The 12,135-nt window shown below is 48.3% G+C and overlaps 1 protein-coding gene across 1 annotated transcript in view; it reads right to left on the bottom strand.

Annotated features, from left to right (window-relative positions):
* pou6f2 (POU class 6 homeobox 2) overlaps positions 1-12,135 on the bottom strand; it is a 953,197-nt gene that overhangs the window by 926,018 nt on the left and 15,044 nt on the right. The gene's annotated exons all lie outside the window — the stretch shown is intronic.

The raw sequence follows: 12,135 nt of genomic DNA, 5'->3' as shown, positions 1-12,135 counted from the left end.
ACAAGACCTTTGCACCAAAGTGTGGTGAACCACTGTAATAGGAGATGTAAGGTAGGACCTGCACTACAGGTTCGCCGGTAGCTCCTGCCGGCTGGCTCCGCCCACGGAGAACTGTATAAATATGCATGACCTCCAGTGCCCTGCCATTTCGCCAGCTGCAGTAGGAGGCCACACATCTGACTGTAATAAAGCCACAGTTGTACCCAACTTTAGTCTTTGTGCAATTGATCGTGCATCAATTTATTACAGTCAGATTTTCCACAGAATGGATATCCGAATTAAGCCCGATCGCCTGCAGTTGGATCCGCACTCGCCCAACGCCAGGAAAGACTTTACTCACTGGCTAGCATGTTTCGAGGCTTACATCAACGCGGCGGACACCACGCCAACGGAGGCTTAGAAGATAAACGTCCTGTACTCCAGACTGAGCTCCAGCATGTTCCCCTTGATCCAAGACGCCACGACTTACACAAAAGCTATGGATCTCCTCAAAGAACACCACGCGCAGAAGGCGAACACGCTCTTCGCCAGGTATATACTTGCCACCCGCTCGCAACTACCTGGTGAGTCCATCAAAGACTTCTGGCGGGCCCTAATTCCACTCATCCGGGACTGTGACTGTCAGGCCGTCACGGCCGCCGAACACGCGAATCTCCGCATGCGCGATGCCTTCGTGACGGGGATTGCGTTGGACCGCATTCGAGAACGATTGCTGGAAGGGGCCATGCTCGAACTGGCGGAGACAAAAACCTTGCCGCTCTCCATGACGGTCGCATCCCGTAGCGTACAATCGTACCTCTCCCGCCGCGCTGCCCACCCCTCTACCCCTTCCTACCCTTCCTGGACCCTGCCGACGACCTCCTCAGCCGGGGCCCTGCCTTCCCAATACGCCTGCGCTGTACGCCGATCCGCACACCCCGGGGGTCCCCGCTGCTACTTCTGCGGTCAGCAGAAGCACCCCCATCAACACTGCCGGGCCCGCACTGCAGTTTGTAAAGCCTGCAGTAAAAAGGGCCACTTCACTGCTGTGTGCCAGGCGCGGGCAGTCGCTGCGATCGCGCCCGCTATCGCCCCCTCCCCAGGCCAGACGCACAATGGGAGCCGCCATCTTATCCTCCCTGGTCCATGTGCGACCAATGGAGGATGGCGCCGCCATCTTGTCCCGACCCCACAATGTGTGCACCATGGGCGCCGCCATCTTATCCCGACCCCGCAATGTGCGCACCATGGGCGCTGCCATCTTGTTCCCCACAGGGTCCCCGGACATCCCGACATCGGAACCGCACACGCTCGCCACCCGAAGCATCCGATGGCTACCCGCAGCTCACTTCGATGACGCTGGACCAATTTCACCCGCACAACCTGGCCACCGCGTCGACGACGGTTAAAATCAACGGCCACGCGACCTCGTGCCTGCTGGACTCCGGGAGCACTGAAAGCATCGTTCACCCAGATACGGTAAGGTGCTGCTCCCTCGCGGTCCACCCTGCCAATCAAAGGATATCCCTAGTACCCGGATCCCACTCCATCCCGATCCGAAGCTTTTGTATAGTCACCCTCACAGTCCAGGGCGTAGAATTTAGTAACTTCCGCCTCTATGTCCTTCCTAATCTCTGCGCTGCACTCCTGTTGGGCCTGGACTTCCAGTGCAACCTCCAGAGCCTCACCCTCAAATTCGGCGGGCCCTTAACCCCCCCCTTACCGTTTTGAGCCTCGCGACCCTCAAGGTCGGCCCCCCCTCCCTTTTTGCCAATTTAACTGCGGATTGCAAGCCTGTTGCCACTAGGAGCAGACGGTACAGTACCCAGGGCAAGACCTTCAACAGGTCCGAAGTCCAGCGGCTGCTTAAGGAGGGTATTATCGAGGCCAGCAACAGCCCCTGGAGAGCCCAAGTGGTAGTGGTTAAAACTGGGGAGAAACACAGGATGGTCATGGACTACAGCCAGACCATCAATCGGTACACGCAGCTCGACGCGTACCCCCTCCCACGCATATCTGATATGGTCAATCAGATTGCACAGTACCGGGTGTTCTCAACAATTGACCTGAAATCTGCCTACCACAAGCTCCCCATCCGGAAGTCAGACCGGCCATACACTGCCTTCGAGGCGGACGGTCGCCTCTACCACTTCCTTAGGGTCCCTTTCGGTGTCACAAATGGTGTCTCGGTCTTCCAAAGAGAGATGGACCGAATGGTCGACCAGTACGGTTTGCGGGCCACCTTTCCGTACTTAGATAATGTCACCATCTGCGGCCATGACCAGCAGGACCACGATGTCAACCTCGATAAATTCCTCCGCACTGCCACTCTTCTCAACCTGACCTACAACAAAGAGAAGTGTGTGTTTAGCACGAACCGGTTAGCCATTCTCGGCTGTATAGTCCAAAACGGACTTCTCGGGCATGACCCCGACTGCATGTGCTCCCTCATGGAACTTCTCCTCCCCCACCTCCAAAGGCCCTCAAACGCTGCCTGGGGTTCTTTTCCTACTATGCTCAGTGGGTCCCAAACTATGAGGACAAGGCCCGCCCACTCATCCAGTCCACCCAATTCCCCCTCGCGGCCGAGGCACAACACACTTTTGCCCGCATCAGAGCAGACATCGCCAAGGCCGGGATGCGCGCAGTGGACGAGTCACTGCCTTTCCAAGTAGAAAGCGACGCTTCAGACGTCGCCCTTGCCGCCACTCTAAACCAGGCAGGCAGACCCGTGGCATTCTTTTCCCGCACCCTTCATGCCTCTGAAATTCGACACTCATCCGTTGAAAAGGAAAAAGGAGTCCCAAGCTATCGTTGAAGCTATGCGGCATTGGAGGCCGATATGACGTCTGCCACCGTCATCAAGACCCTCAGCACCATCTTCGCTCTGTTCGGTTTCCCCGCCTGCATCCACAGTGACAGGGGATCCTCATTCATGAGCGATGAGCTGCGTCAGTTCCTGCTCAGCAGGGGTATAGCCTCCAGCAGGACGACCAGCTGCAACCCCCGGGGGAACGGGCAAGCAAAACGGGAGTATGGGATGGTTTGAAGGGCCGTCCAGCTGGCCCTACGGTCCAGTAACCTCCCAGCCTCTCGCTGGCAGGAAGTCCTCCCTGACGCTCTACACTCCATCCGGTCACTATTGTGCACCGCCACTAATAACACACCCCATTAACGTGTTTTTACCTTCCCCAGGAAGTCCACATCCGGGGTGTCGCTCCCGACTTGGCTCGCTGCTCCAGGGCCGGTCCTTCTCCGTAGACACGTCCGACTCCACAAGGCGAACCCCTTGGTGGACAGGGTTCACCTGCTCTACGCAAACCCTCAATATGCCTACGTTGAGTTCCCGGATGGCCGCCAAGATACTGTCTCACTCAGAGACCTGGCACCGTCAGGTTCCACCCCAACACCCCCCCCCCCCCCACCAATGCGCCCCCCCCCACCTCCCACCGCGCCGCCAATATTGACCCCACCAGAGCACCCCTCCTCCCCTTTTCCGCACAAGAGGACGAAGAGGACTTCTGCATGCTCCCGGAGTTCCCCGATGACTGGCCAGCACCAGCATCACCACCACTGCCATCGGTGCCACCTCCACCACAGCCAGCACCGACTTCACCGCCACCGTTACGCCGCTCCCAACGAAGCACCAAAGCACGGGACTGGCTGAACCTTTGACGGACTCCGGACCGTCAACATGGACTTTTCTTTCCCTACCACTGTACATAATTGCACTAATTGTATACAGTTTCACGTCACCCCCGCCGGACTCATTTTAAAGGGGGTGAATGTGGTGAACCACTGTAATAGGAGATGTAAGGTAGGACCTGCACTACAGATTCGCCGGTAGCTCCTGCCGGCTGGCTCCGCCCACAGAGAATTGTATAAATATACATGACCTCCAGTGCCCTGCCATTTCGCCAGCTGCAGCAGAAGGCCATGCATCTGACTGTAATGAAGCCACAGTTGTACCCGACTTTAGTCTTTGTGCAATTGATCGTGCATCACAAAGTAAAATGCATACGGAAAGCTTCTCGACAATAGGAGCTGAACTGGCAACATAGCTCATTGGAGGCTTCCAGTGGTAAAATGCATGTACTGCACGAGGCAAAGGACAAGACATTGTGAAATGCTTCATAATCTAAATATTTTGTTGCAGTTAAGTCACAGGTAAGCGTGTCCACAACACAGTTTGAAACTGGGCAAAATACCAGGGAAAGAGAGGATCAATAAGAATGTTGTAGCACAAGCTAGCCACTTGAAATCGCTCACACTGCTTCACATACCAGCTTTTGCTTTTCCCCCAGCTCTTCTAAATTGAGTGTCCCACGATTCACAACAATGATAATCAAATTGGAATAATAAATGCTGGCCACAGTATGAACAGATAGATGAGGAAGCTGGGGAATGACATTCTAATAATATTCGAATGATTTCTTAATAAAAACACATTATATTGACTTAAAGTGCAAACAAAGTCATTTAAATAATAAAAATATTATAAATCCATACACTTTTCAAACAACAAAGTGAATGACATGAATAGATCATCAGATGAACTGTTTAGAGAGAATGCCAGGTTAAATAGTTCGAAGTACTTAGAAACTCATTTGGAATCTAATTTCCCTGGAAGTGTTATTTACTAAGTTACTGATCTCCAGATTTGCTCAGTTGGACATCTTAATAATTGGATTAATGTGTACTAGCATATTTCAATTGAACACTTTATTTTTCACAACAGGAGACTATTATAAGTTCTTCATGAGAGGTGTCAAAAACTATACTGGTTATTTTTGGGGCTATTTTGATTTTCCTTTATCCTGCATTAACCACATTAATCATTTGCCCGAAGGTCAAATCACAGCTGCATTTATTTGCTATTCCTCATTCTTACAATATTAAACACTACCTGTGAACTGAACAGCATTTCTGTTCATAAAAATTTTTGTCAGCTTGGTTCACCTGATATGTCAGTAGAGATGGCCCCTCTAAATATGTTTCATTGTGTGTTGCCTATTCATTTTAGTGTCTGGTACATTAAAAAGGTTTTGCACAGCTATGCACATGTATAGGGGGCGGGATTCTTTCAGCCCAGGCCGGGCCGAAGAATCGGCGGGCTGGGCGTGAATCGTGCAATGCTGCCCCGGCGCCAGTCCGCTGATTCTCCGGAGAGCAGAGAATTGGTGCCGGCGTAGTCGGCGCGGCACCATGTTGGGGGCCACTCTACGTGGCCCCCCCCCGGCGATTCTCCGCTAGGGATGGGCTGAGCCGCATTTTAAAAATCCGAGTCCCAGCGGCGCCGTCCCGGCAGGACCTTGGCGACCATCCATCCGGGTGTGGCCCGGTGGGGGGGGGGAGAGGGGATCCGACCTCGGGGGGGGGTGGGGGGGCCTCCGCTGTGGCCTGGCCTACCAATTGGTGGGCCGGCCTCTAGGGCTGGGGGCCTCTTTTGCTCCATGCCGGCCCCTGTAGCCCTATGCCATGTTGCAACGGGGCCGGAGTGGAGAAGGGAGCCACCGCGCATGCGCGCACTCGCGCCGGTCACACTGCGCATGCGCGCATTGGCGCTGGTCGCACTGCGCATGCGCAGACCAGCAGTACCCATTTGACACCGGTATCGGCCCCCTGTCGGGGTCAGAATCGCTGCTCCTGAGGACATGTTGACGCCGTCGTGAAACGCGACGGCGTTTACGACGGCATCAACACTTAGCCTCAGGATCAGAGAATTCCGCCCAGTGTGTTTTGTCAACAGTGTGCCATTTCCAACAGTGTAACAAATGTGTGCGCCACTCCCACTCTTTCTCTTTTACTTACTTATAATTACAATTTGAAATGCCTGCGGAATGCATGGGAAATGCTTTTCATTGGTGTAACCTGCCATCAGCTGACAACATTGCAGCTACTTGTGGCTTATGAAAGAGAGTCCTGGACAAACAAGAAAGCTCCGCATATTCCAAAAACTAGTGCCTGTCTTCTACAATGCCTTCCCTGGATGGCTGCATGCTGAGCATGCAATGTTGTCTGCTGCTGTTGTTGCCTCTGTTTTGACTAGCAAAAGCGCTCCGATATCGAGTCCTCTACTCCTGCTCTAGATGTTGCTGGAATATTGGGTGTATGACACCAATAGGTATTCCAACAATTGGATGAAGAAGGCAGCCAGTGATGGTGAGGACACACGTGTCCATGGAATGTGCCCATAGATGAGCAAGGAGATTTTCAATCCATTGCATTGTCAACAACCAACACTCACCCACCAGGCACTGGGCTCCTCACACTTCGATAACCGATCCTGGTACCGCATATGCTTCTAAATTTCAAGAATGGTCATTGCAAGGAAGAATCATTTGCAGCAGATTAAAAAACTGGAAGTTTCAAAAGACATTTGGTATTCAAAGGTTAACCTGCTTCATTTCAGTGAAGCTATGATCCACCATCCCCCTTCTGTTACTTTTACACTTGTCCCCATCACCCTTGACCCTCTCAACATCACTTTGCACCTTTCTGCTCTGACCTTTCAACAGCCCCCCATTTCCTGGATCCTGTCGCTGTCCATTTGGAAATGCCATCTCTCCCCCTGAGCCGACACCTGTCTCTGTCGACATTCCTCATTTAAACCTGGACTCTCTCTGTATCATCCTTAGAGTTCTTGTTGGATCCCATGACCTATCATATAAAGACCTTTGATTATCATGACCTCAGATTGGACTTGCTCCCGTGACTGTTCCATCTGCCAGTCAACACCCTGAGATGGACCGACATGAGGACGGTATTGAACTCACCCTTTAGGATCCTCATTTTTTGCTTGACTGATTGTCTCAGCCACCCTTCTTCCACACCCAGGACACCAGGCCATTCCCACTTCACTCCTCCATGCCCCTGACCCCACTCCGCACTCCTATCCCTACCTCTACCCCAGCACTGTCTCATCGCTGCAGTCCTGCTCCTCCCCTTTGTGCCATAGAGCTTAACAATGAAAACCACTGAACTCAGACATAACTGCACAAAGCTGACTAATGCATGCCACCTTTAAACACATGCTCGCCAGTGATTTTATTTTGAAAGTTGGACTTTAATTTTAAAAGTTTCACAAGACTGAGTAGTCATTGCCTGCAAATATATGACAAGTACAAAGTCACCACAAACCACCGCAAGTTCCAACGTGTTGCAAATATGCCACTGACTTACAGCATGATTCTTCTGGCCCAGCACCGGTCCGGGTGCACCAGGTGAATCGCGGGAGAGGCCCAAATTGGGCTTCACGCTGCGCCAATACGTCACCAGCTGCACCCGGCGTGATCTGGATCATGCCCTCTCTGGCCAAGATTCAGATAATCATAGTTAAATGATCAATGAGGCTCATTTAAATATGTATGACCTACTTGATGCCGCATTCAGCTGGAGCCCGGGAGTCACCGGCCGCACTGGCTAGGCTTCAACTGGGCGCCAATTAGTGCTGGTCTTCACAAGCAGAGACCAGGCGTGATGGCCACTCAGGGGTCTTGGAGGCCAATGGAGCCCCCCAGATGGTAGGGGACAGAGAAGGGTAGTACCCTGGCATTTCCCCTGGGCACCCTGGCAGTGCCATATTGGCTTCCAAGGTGCCTAATTAGCACTGACAGGGTCCCAGAGGTATTGTCCGGGTGCCAGGGTTCCAAGTTGGCACTCTAAGGGGCGAGGCCTGAGCAGGGCCATGCCCATGAAAGAGGGGTGTATGAAGGGCGGGAGTGTAAAAGAGGGGTGTTATAACATTTAGGAGGGTGCCTGAAAAGGAGGCCCTCAGCGACCCCATATTGGGGTGTTGTCACTGGGGGGCGGTGGTAATGCCCCTGTCTACAGGGAGTTGCAATGCCCATGGGTGGGGGGTGGGGGGGTTATGGACCGTCAAGTTCACTTAGGGATCGGGGAACAGATTCACAATTGCTCCCTGATCTCTAAGGAGCTGGTCTTGCTGGCGAGTTCAGCTCCCCACTGCTGAAAACATCTCTAAGCGTGGGCTGGACTGGAGCGAAACTCCCCACGGCCCAAAAAAACGTGTGGTTGAATACCCGTCTGGGTCTCGCCCAAAGGTCCGGCAGCAAACACCTGCCAAACTCGCCCAAAATGACACAGAAATCTTTGGTTGAATCACGCCCTTTATCTCTGCATCTCACCCGCTTTTGGGAAATAGAAATTTTGCATCCCACCTACTTGAGTCACTCTGCACACATTTCTCACTCTTGTTCAATAAAATCCACCCTGCGGTATTTTAAAGGGGATAACTTTAGAGTGGATAATAGCCGACAGGATGCCTCCTGTACTGTTGGGCAGCAGTGTGCAGGCATAGTTTATAGGGCATACTGGCCAACAGGAACAGAAATGGTCTCAATACCCATGGCTAACTAGTTTCATTTGAGCCAAAAGGAGCAGATTAATATTGTCTGAACTTTTCCACAGCCTGCCTTGTCTTTGGTAATTTCACTGATATTTCAAGATTAGGTCGGTTTCTCTCAACTTCATGTATAATTAGCTCAGTATGGTTGATTCATGGGGCATATCCTATTTTCCCTTCTTGTGCAGAAATTTACATATGCTCATTTATCACACTGATTTTGTAACATTTGAGTTTCAATCGCCAAATCTACTGCCATTTCTTGTTTTCCATCATCTACAAATTTAGCCAATTTACATGAAGTATCAGAATCCAAATCATTTATGTAAATTGGAAGCAGCAGTGGTCCCAACAGCAAGCTCCCATCCTTGACATAATCTTTTTATGAAATAGTCACTGTTCTTAATCTGATTAACATCACCTAAGTGTCCTAACTGATGGTCATTACCTCATTGCTGTTTAAGAATTTATTGTATGTGAAATGGCTGCCATATTTCCTAACATAAGGCAAAAATTGGTTGTAAAGCACTTTGGGATGACCGAAGTACCTAAGATTATAAGAAAATACTACATAATTTCAAGTTCTTTCTTTCTCTAGTCAAGTTATTATCCACTACCAAGAGTTGCCCTGAGTCTGCACAACATGAAGTCTAACTTTCAAGTCTACTTGTCAGAAATCCTTTGGAATTCTAGGTACACCACAGTCTATTTAAGTTATTATTTCCTTGGATGGAGTCCAGGAGGTTGCTCGGGGAGGATTTTTCCCTTCTGAATTTACATTGACTAGTTTATTCATTATTTTATTGCTGTATAGATAATCCCAAATTCAAACACTTCACACAAGGTTCAACTAAGACTAATGGCTTTGTATCTTTTCACTTTTTGAACACAGGCACCATATTAGCCTATTTCTAATCTATTAGTTCCTCTCCAGTATCCAGTGAACCCCTCCACATGATAGTCAGTGCCTCACCATCTCCTTCCTTGTCTCTTTCAACATCAAAGCCATTTATCCCTGAGGCTTAAATTCCTTCCATGCAGGGACAATAGCAATAGCCCTCTATTACCATCTTAATATTTGATGCTAAAGCTATTTGCAACAGAAGAGAGCCCTCAATTTGCTCCCCCCCCCCCCCCCCCCCCCGCCCCCACTCACCTCCAAAGACAGACTCTATAATATTGTTGCTAAAGAAGCAAAGGTAAATATTCAGTATAGTATTCGATTCAGCTTTCACATCGGGAAGGCAACTAAGCCAATGGTACTTGTAAAAGCTGTTCAGTAATGACATATCAGCCATATCAGAATAACACATCCTTTAAAAATGAAAATGTATAGGCCCGAGTGCCAATAAGGTATGACTTCAACAATTCATAATCCAATTTCCATAAATCAGTTGCTGACAAGAAAGAGAAGAGACAAAATTGGGGTAAAATTGGTCTTTGGCAGTAGTACAGAATGGGCAAAAGCAAATCAGAGCTCATTTTCACTGCATCTGTTTTCCGTTTCTCCTGGCACCACGGTGACACAGTGGTTAGCGCTGTTGCATCACACACCTGGGACTTGGGTTTGATTCCAACCTTGGATGACTGTGCGCAGTTTGCATGTTCTCCTCATACCTGCGTGGGTTCCCTCCGGGTGCACTGGTTTCTTCCCAGAGTCCAAAGACATGCAGGTTAGATAGATTGACTATGCTAGAATTTCCCCTTAGTGCCTAGGGGGTGTGTAGGTTGGGTTACAGGGACAGGGCGGGGTAGGTGGGGGAGTGGCCCTAAGTAGAGTACTCTTTAGGAGGATCAGTGCAGACCCGTTGGGCCGAATGGTCTGTTTCTGCACTGCAGGTAGTCTATGATTCTATGATTTCAATGGAAAAGAGAATTGTACAGGGTTGTGCAATAAATTATTAATGGTTGACGCTTGAAGTGGGTAGTTTGAGTTGGGTAGATGCATGCTAAAGAGAGATTTTACCAAGGGATTTTGGCCCTACATGGCCTCGGAGTCCACAAAACTGTCCATGAAAGGGCAAAAGAGAGCAAAAATGTACTATAGTCTAATCTCCTAGTGACACCACTAATTATTAGCATATCAGTACTTGATAGCAACACAATTTTGTAACAGCAGAAATCCACTACTTTATCCCTTTGTTCAGCACACTATTAACAGCATCACTGATCATGATAATAGAATGTTTCTCTATTTGAAGACCCCTATAGCTTATAGTTCCAAAATCTGAGATCAGCTTTGCATAACTCTTTCAAGAAGGCAAAAAGCTCAGCACAGATCTATCTCCATTTACAGATCACATACAGTTTTGGGTCAAGAAGCTAAGAAGAGAATATAGTCACCAGATTCATGTGACCATCAACACACAGGAATTTCACATTGGGCATTTATATCAGCCTCGTAGGTACTTCAACTGCTACTTCAACGGAAACTGCAACAATAATTCCTTCAAACCACGATCACAGTAAGTTACGTATGTACCATTTAGACTTGGCCTTAGACCAGCAATAAAACTATTGTAAATTTCTTTCAAATGGGAATTTGCGGTGATACAAAACAGGATCAATGCCAGAGAGTTTATAGTTTGAGACAATAGCAGATAAATGAAGGGCATGGATGAAGAAAGAAAATAAAAGTTTAAATGCACAAAGTAACAGAATGAAAGACAGTACATGAGATAAGAGTCAATTACTGCGAACATTCGGCCCAGTAGCCCAGTGGTGAAAGAAGGAACCATAGAATTGAACCGTTCATTTAAATAGAAACTATCCTGGATATTAAAGAGGATCAGATGGGCTGAATTGCATTTTCTGCCATAAGTATTTTAAAGATATTCATGCCTTTGGATATGCTGAAAAATTTATTAACCTCACAGCATGACACTTTACACAGATCACTCGCCTGTCACTTTACCATGCTGAAGTTTTTCAACAGCCCTCACTCCTTAGCAATGGAAAAATCCAAACAGATGTTATTAAACTGGAGCTTTGCAAAGACATTTATAAATGTAATTCTGAATCACATCTCCAATGCAGAGAAATAAAGTGTGTCCACCAGAGAAGGTGTTTGGTGGGCAGTGAGGGAAGTGAAGAAAGATTTAATGGGTGATTTTCAAATTTTCACCTACTTCTTTTGATCTCTGATGTATTATTAACTTCAAATCATATAACTGCAAGGTTTTTAAATCAAAGAAAAGTCCAGTTTCCAACATTGAATAATCCATGTTTACTCACGGTTGACAATGGAAATTCAACTATTTTGATTGTACAAAAAGGAAGTTAAGTACAATTTTTTGCAAGTCTGTCTGCTCGAATGCTATAGAAATTATACATCCAGCAAGCTTGAACACCATCGTGAGGAATGTAACAGTAATGTCATACATCATCGCTTATTCTTTGTCTTTACATAAAAGTCAAGTGAAGTCAGTTAATCACATAACTAACTTACTGAAGCAGGGATCATCACTGACACTTTTCTGATGCTGTTTTAAACAGACATTTAATCAATTAATCTGAACACATTCTGTCAATAGGCATGCAGTAGTTCACTCCTTCATGGCCTGAACAGGCTGACCTAAACCTACATTCAGTTAAGTTTCACACTGAAAACAGCAACAGCCATCCAGAAATGCCACGAGAATAGGTAAAACCTTTGTTAAAGTGTTTGACAAATATTTCCTCAATGTTTGACAAACACAATGCAGCAACGCACAGAATATTAAAACATAGCATCAAAATGTCACTCGGCTAAAAACTGATGCACAGCGAGGATTTAGCTTTTAATCTCTGAC

This window comes from Scyliorhinus torazame, chromosome 11, assembly GCF_047496885.1.
Source record: "Scyliorhinus torazame isolate Kashiwa2021f chromosome 11, sScyTor2.1, whole genome shotgun sequence".
In the NCBI taxonomy this organism is placed as follows: Eukaryota; Metazoa; Chordata; class Chondrichthyes; order Carcharhiniformes; family Scyliorhinidae; genus Scyliorhinus; species Scyliorhinus torazame.
The sequence above is the reverse complement of the archived record's forward strand: the minus strand, read 5'-3'. Positions and strand labels throughout refer to the sequence as shown.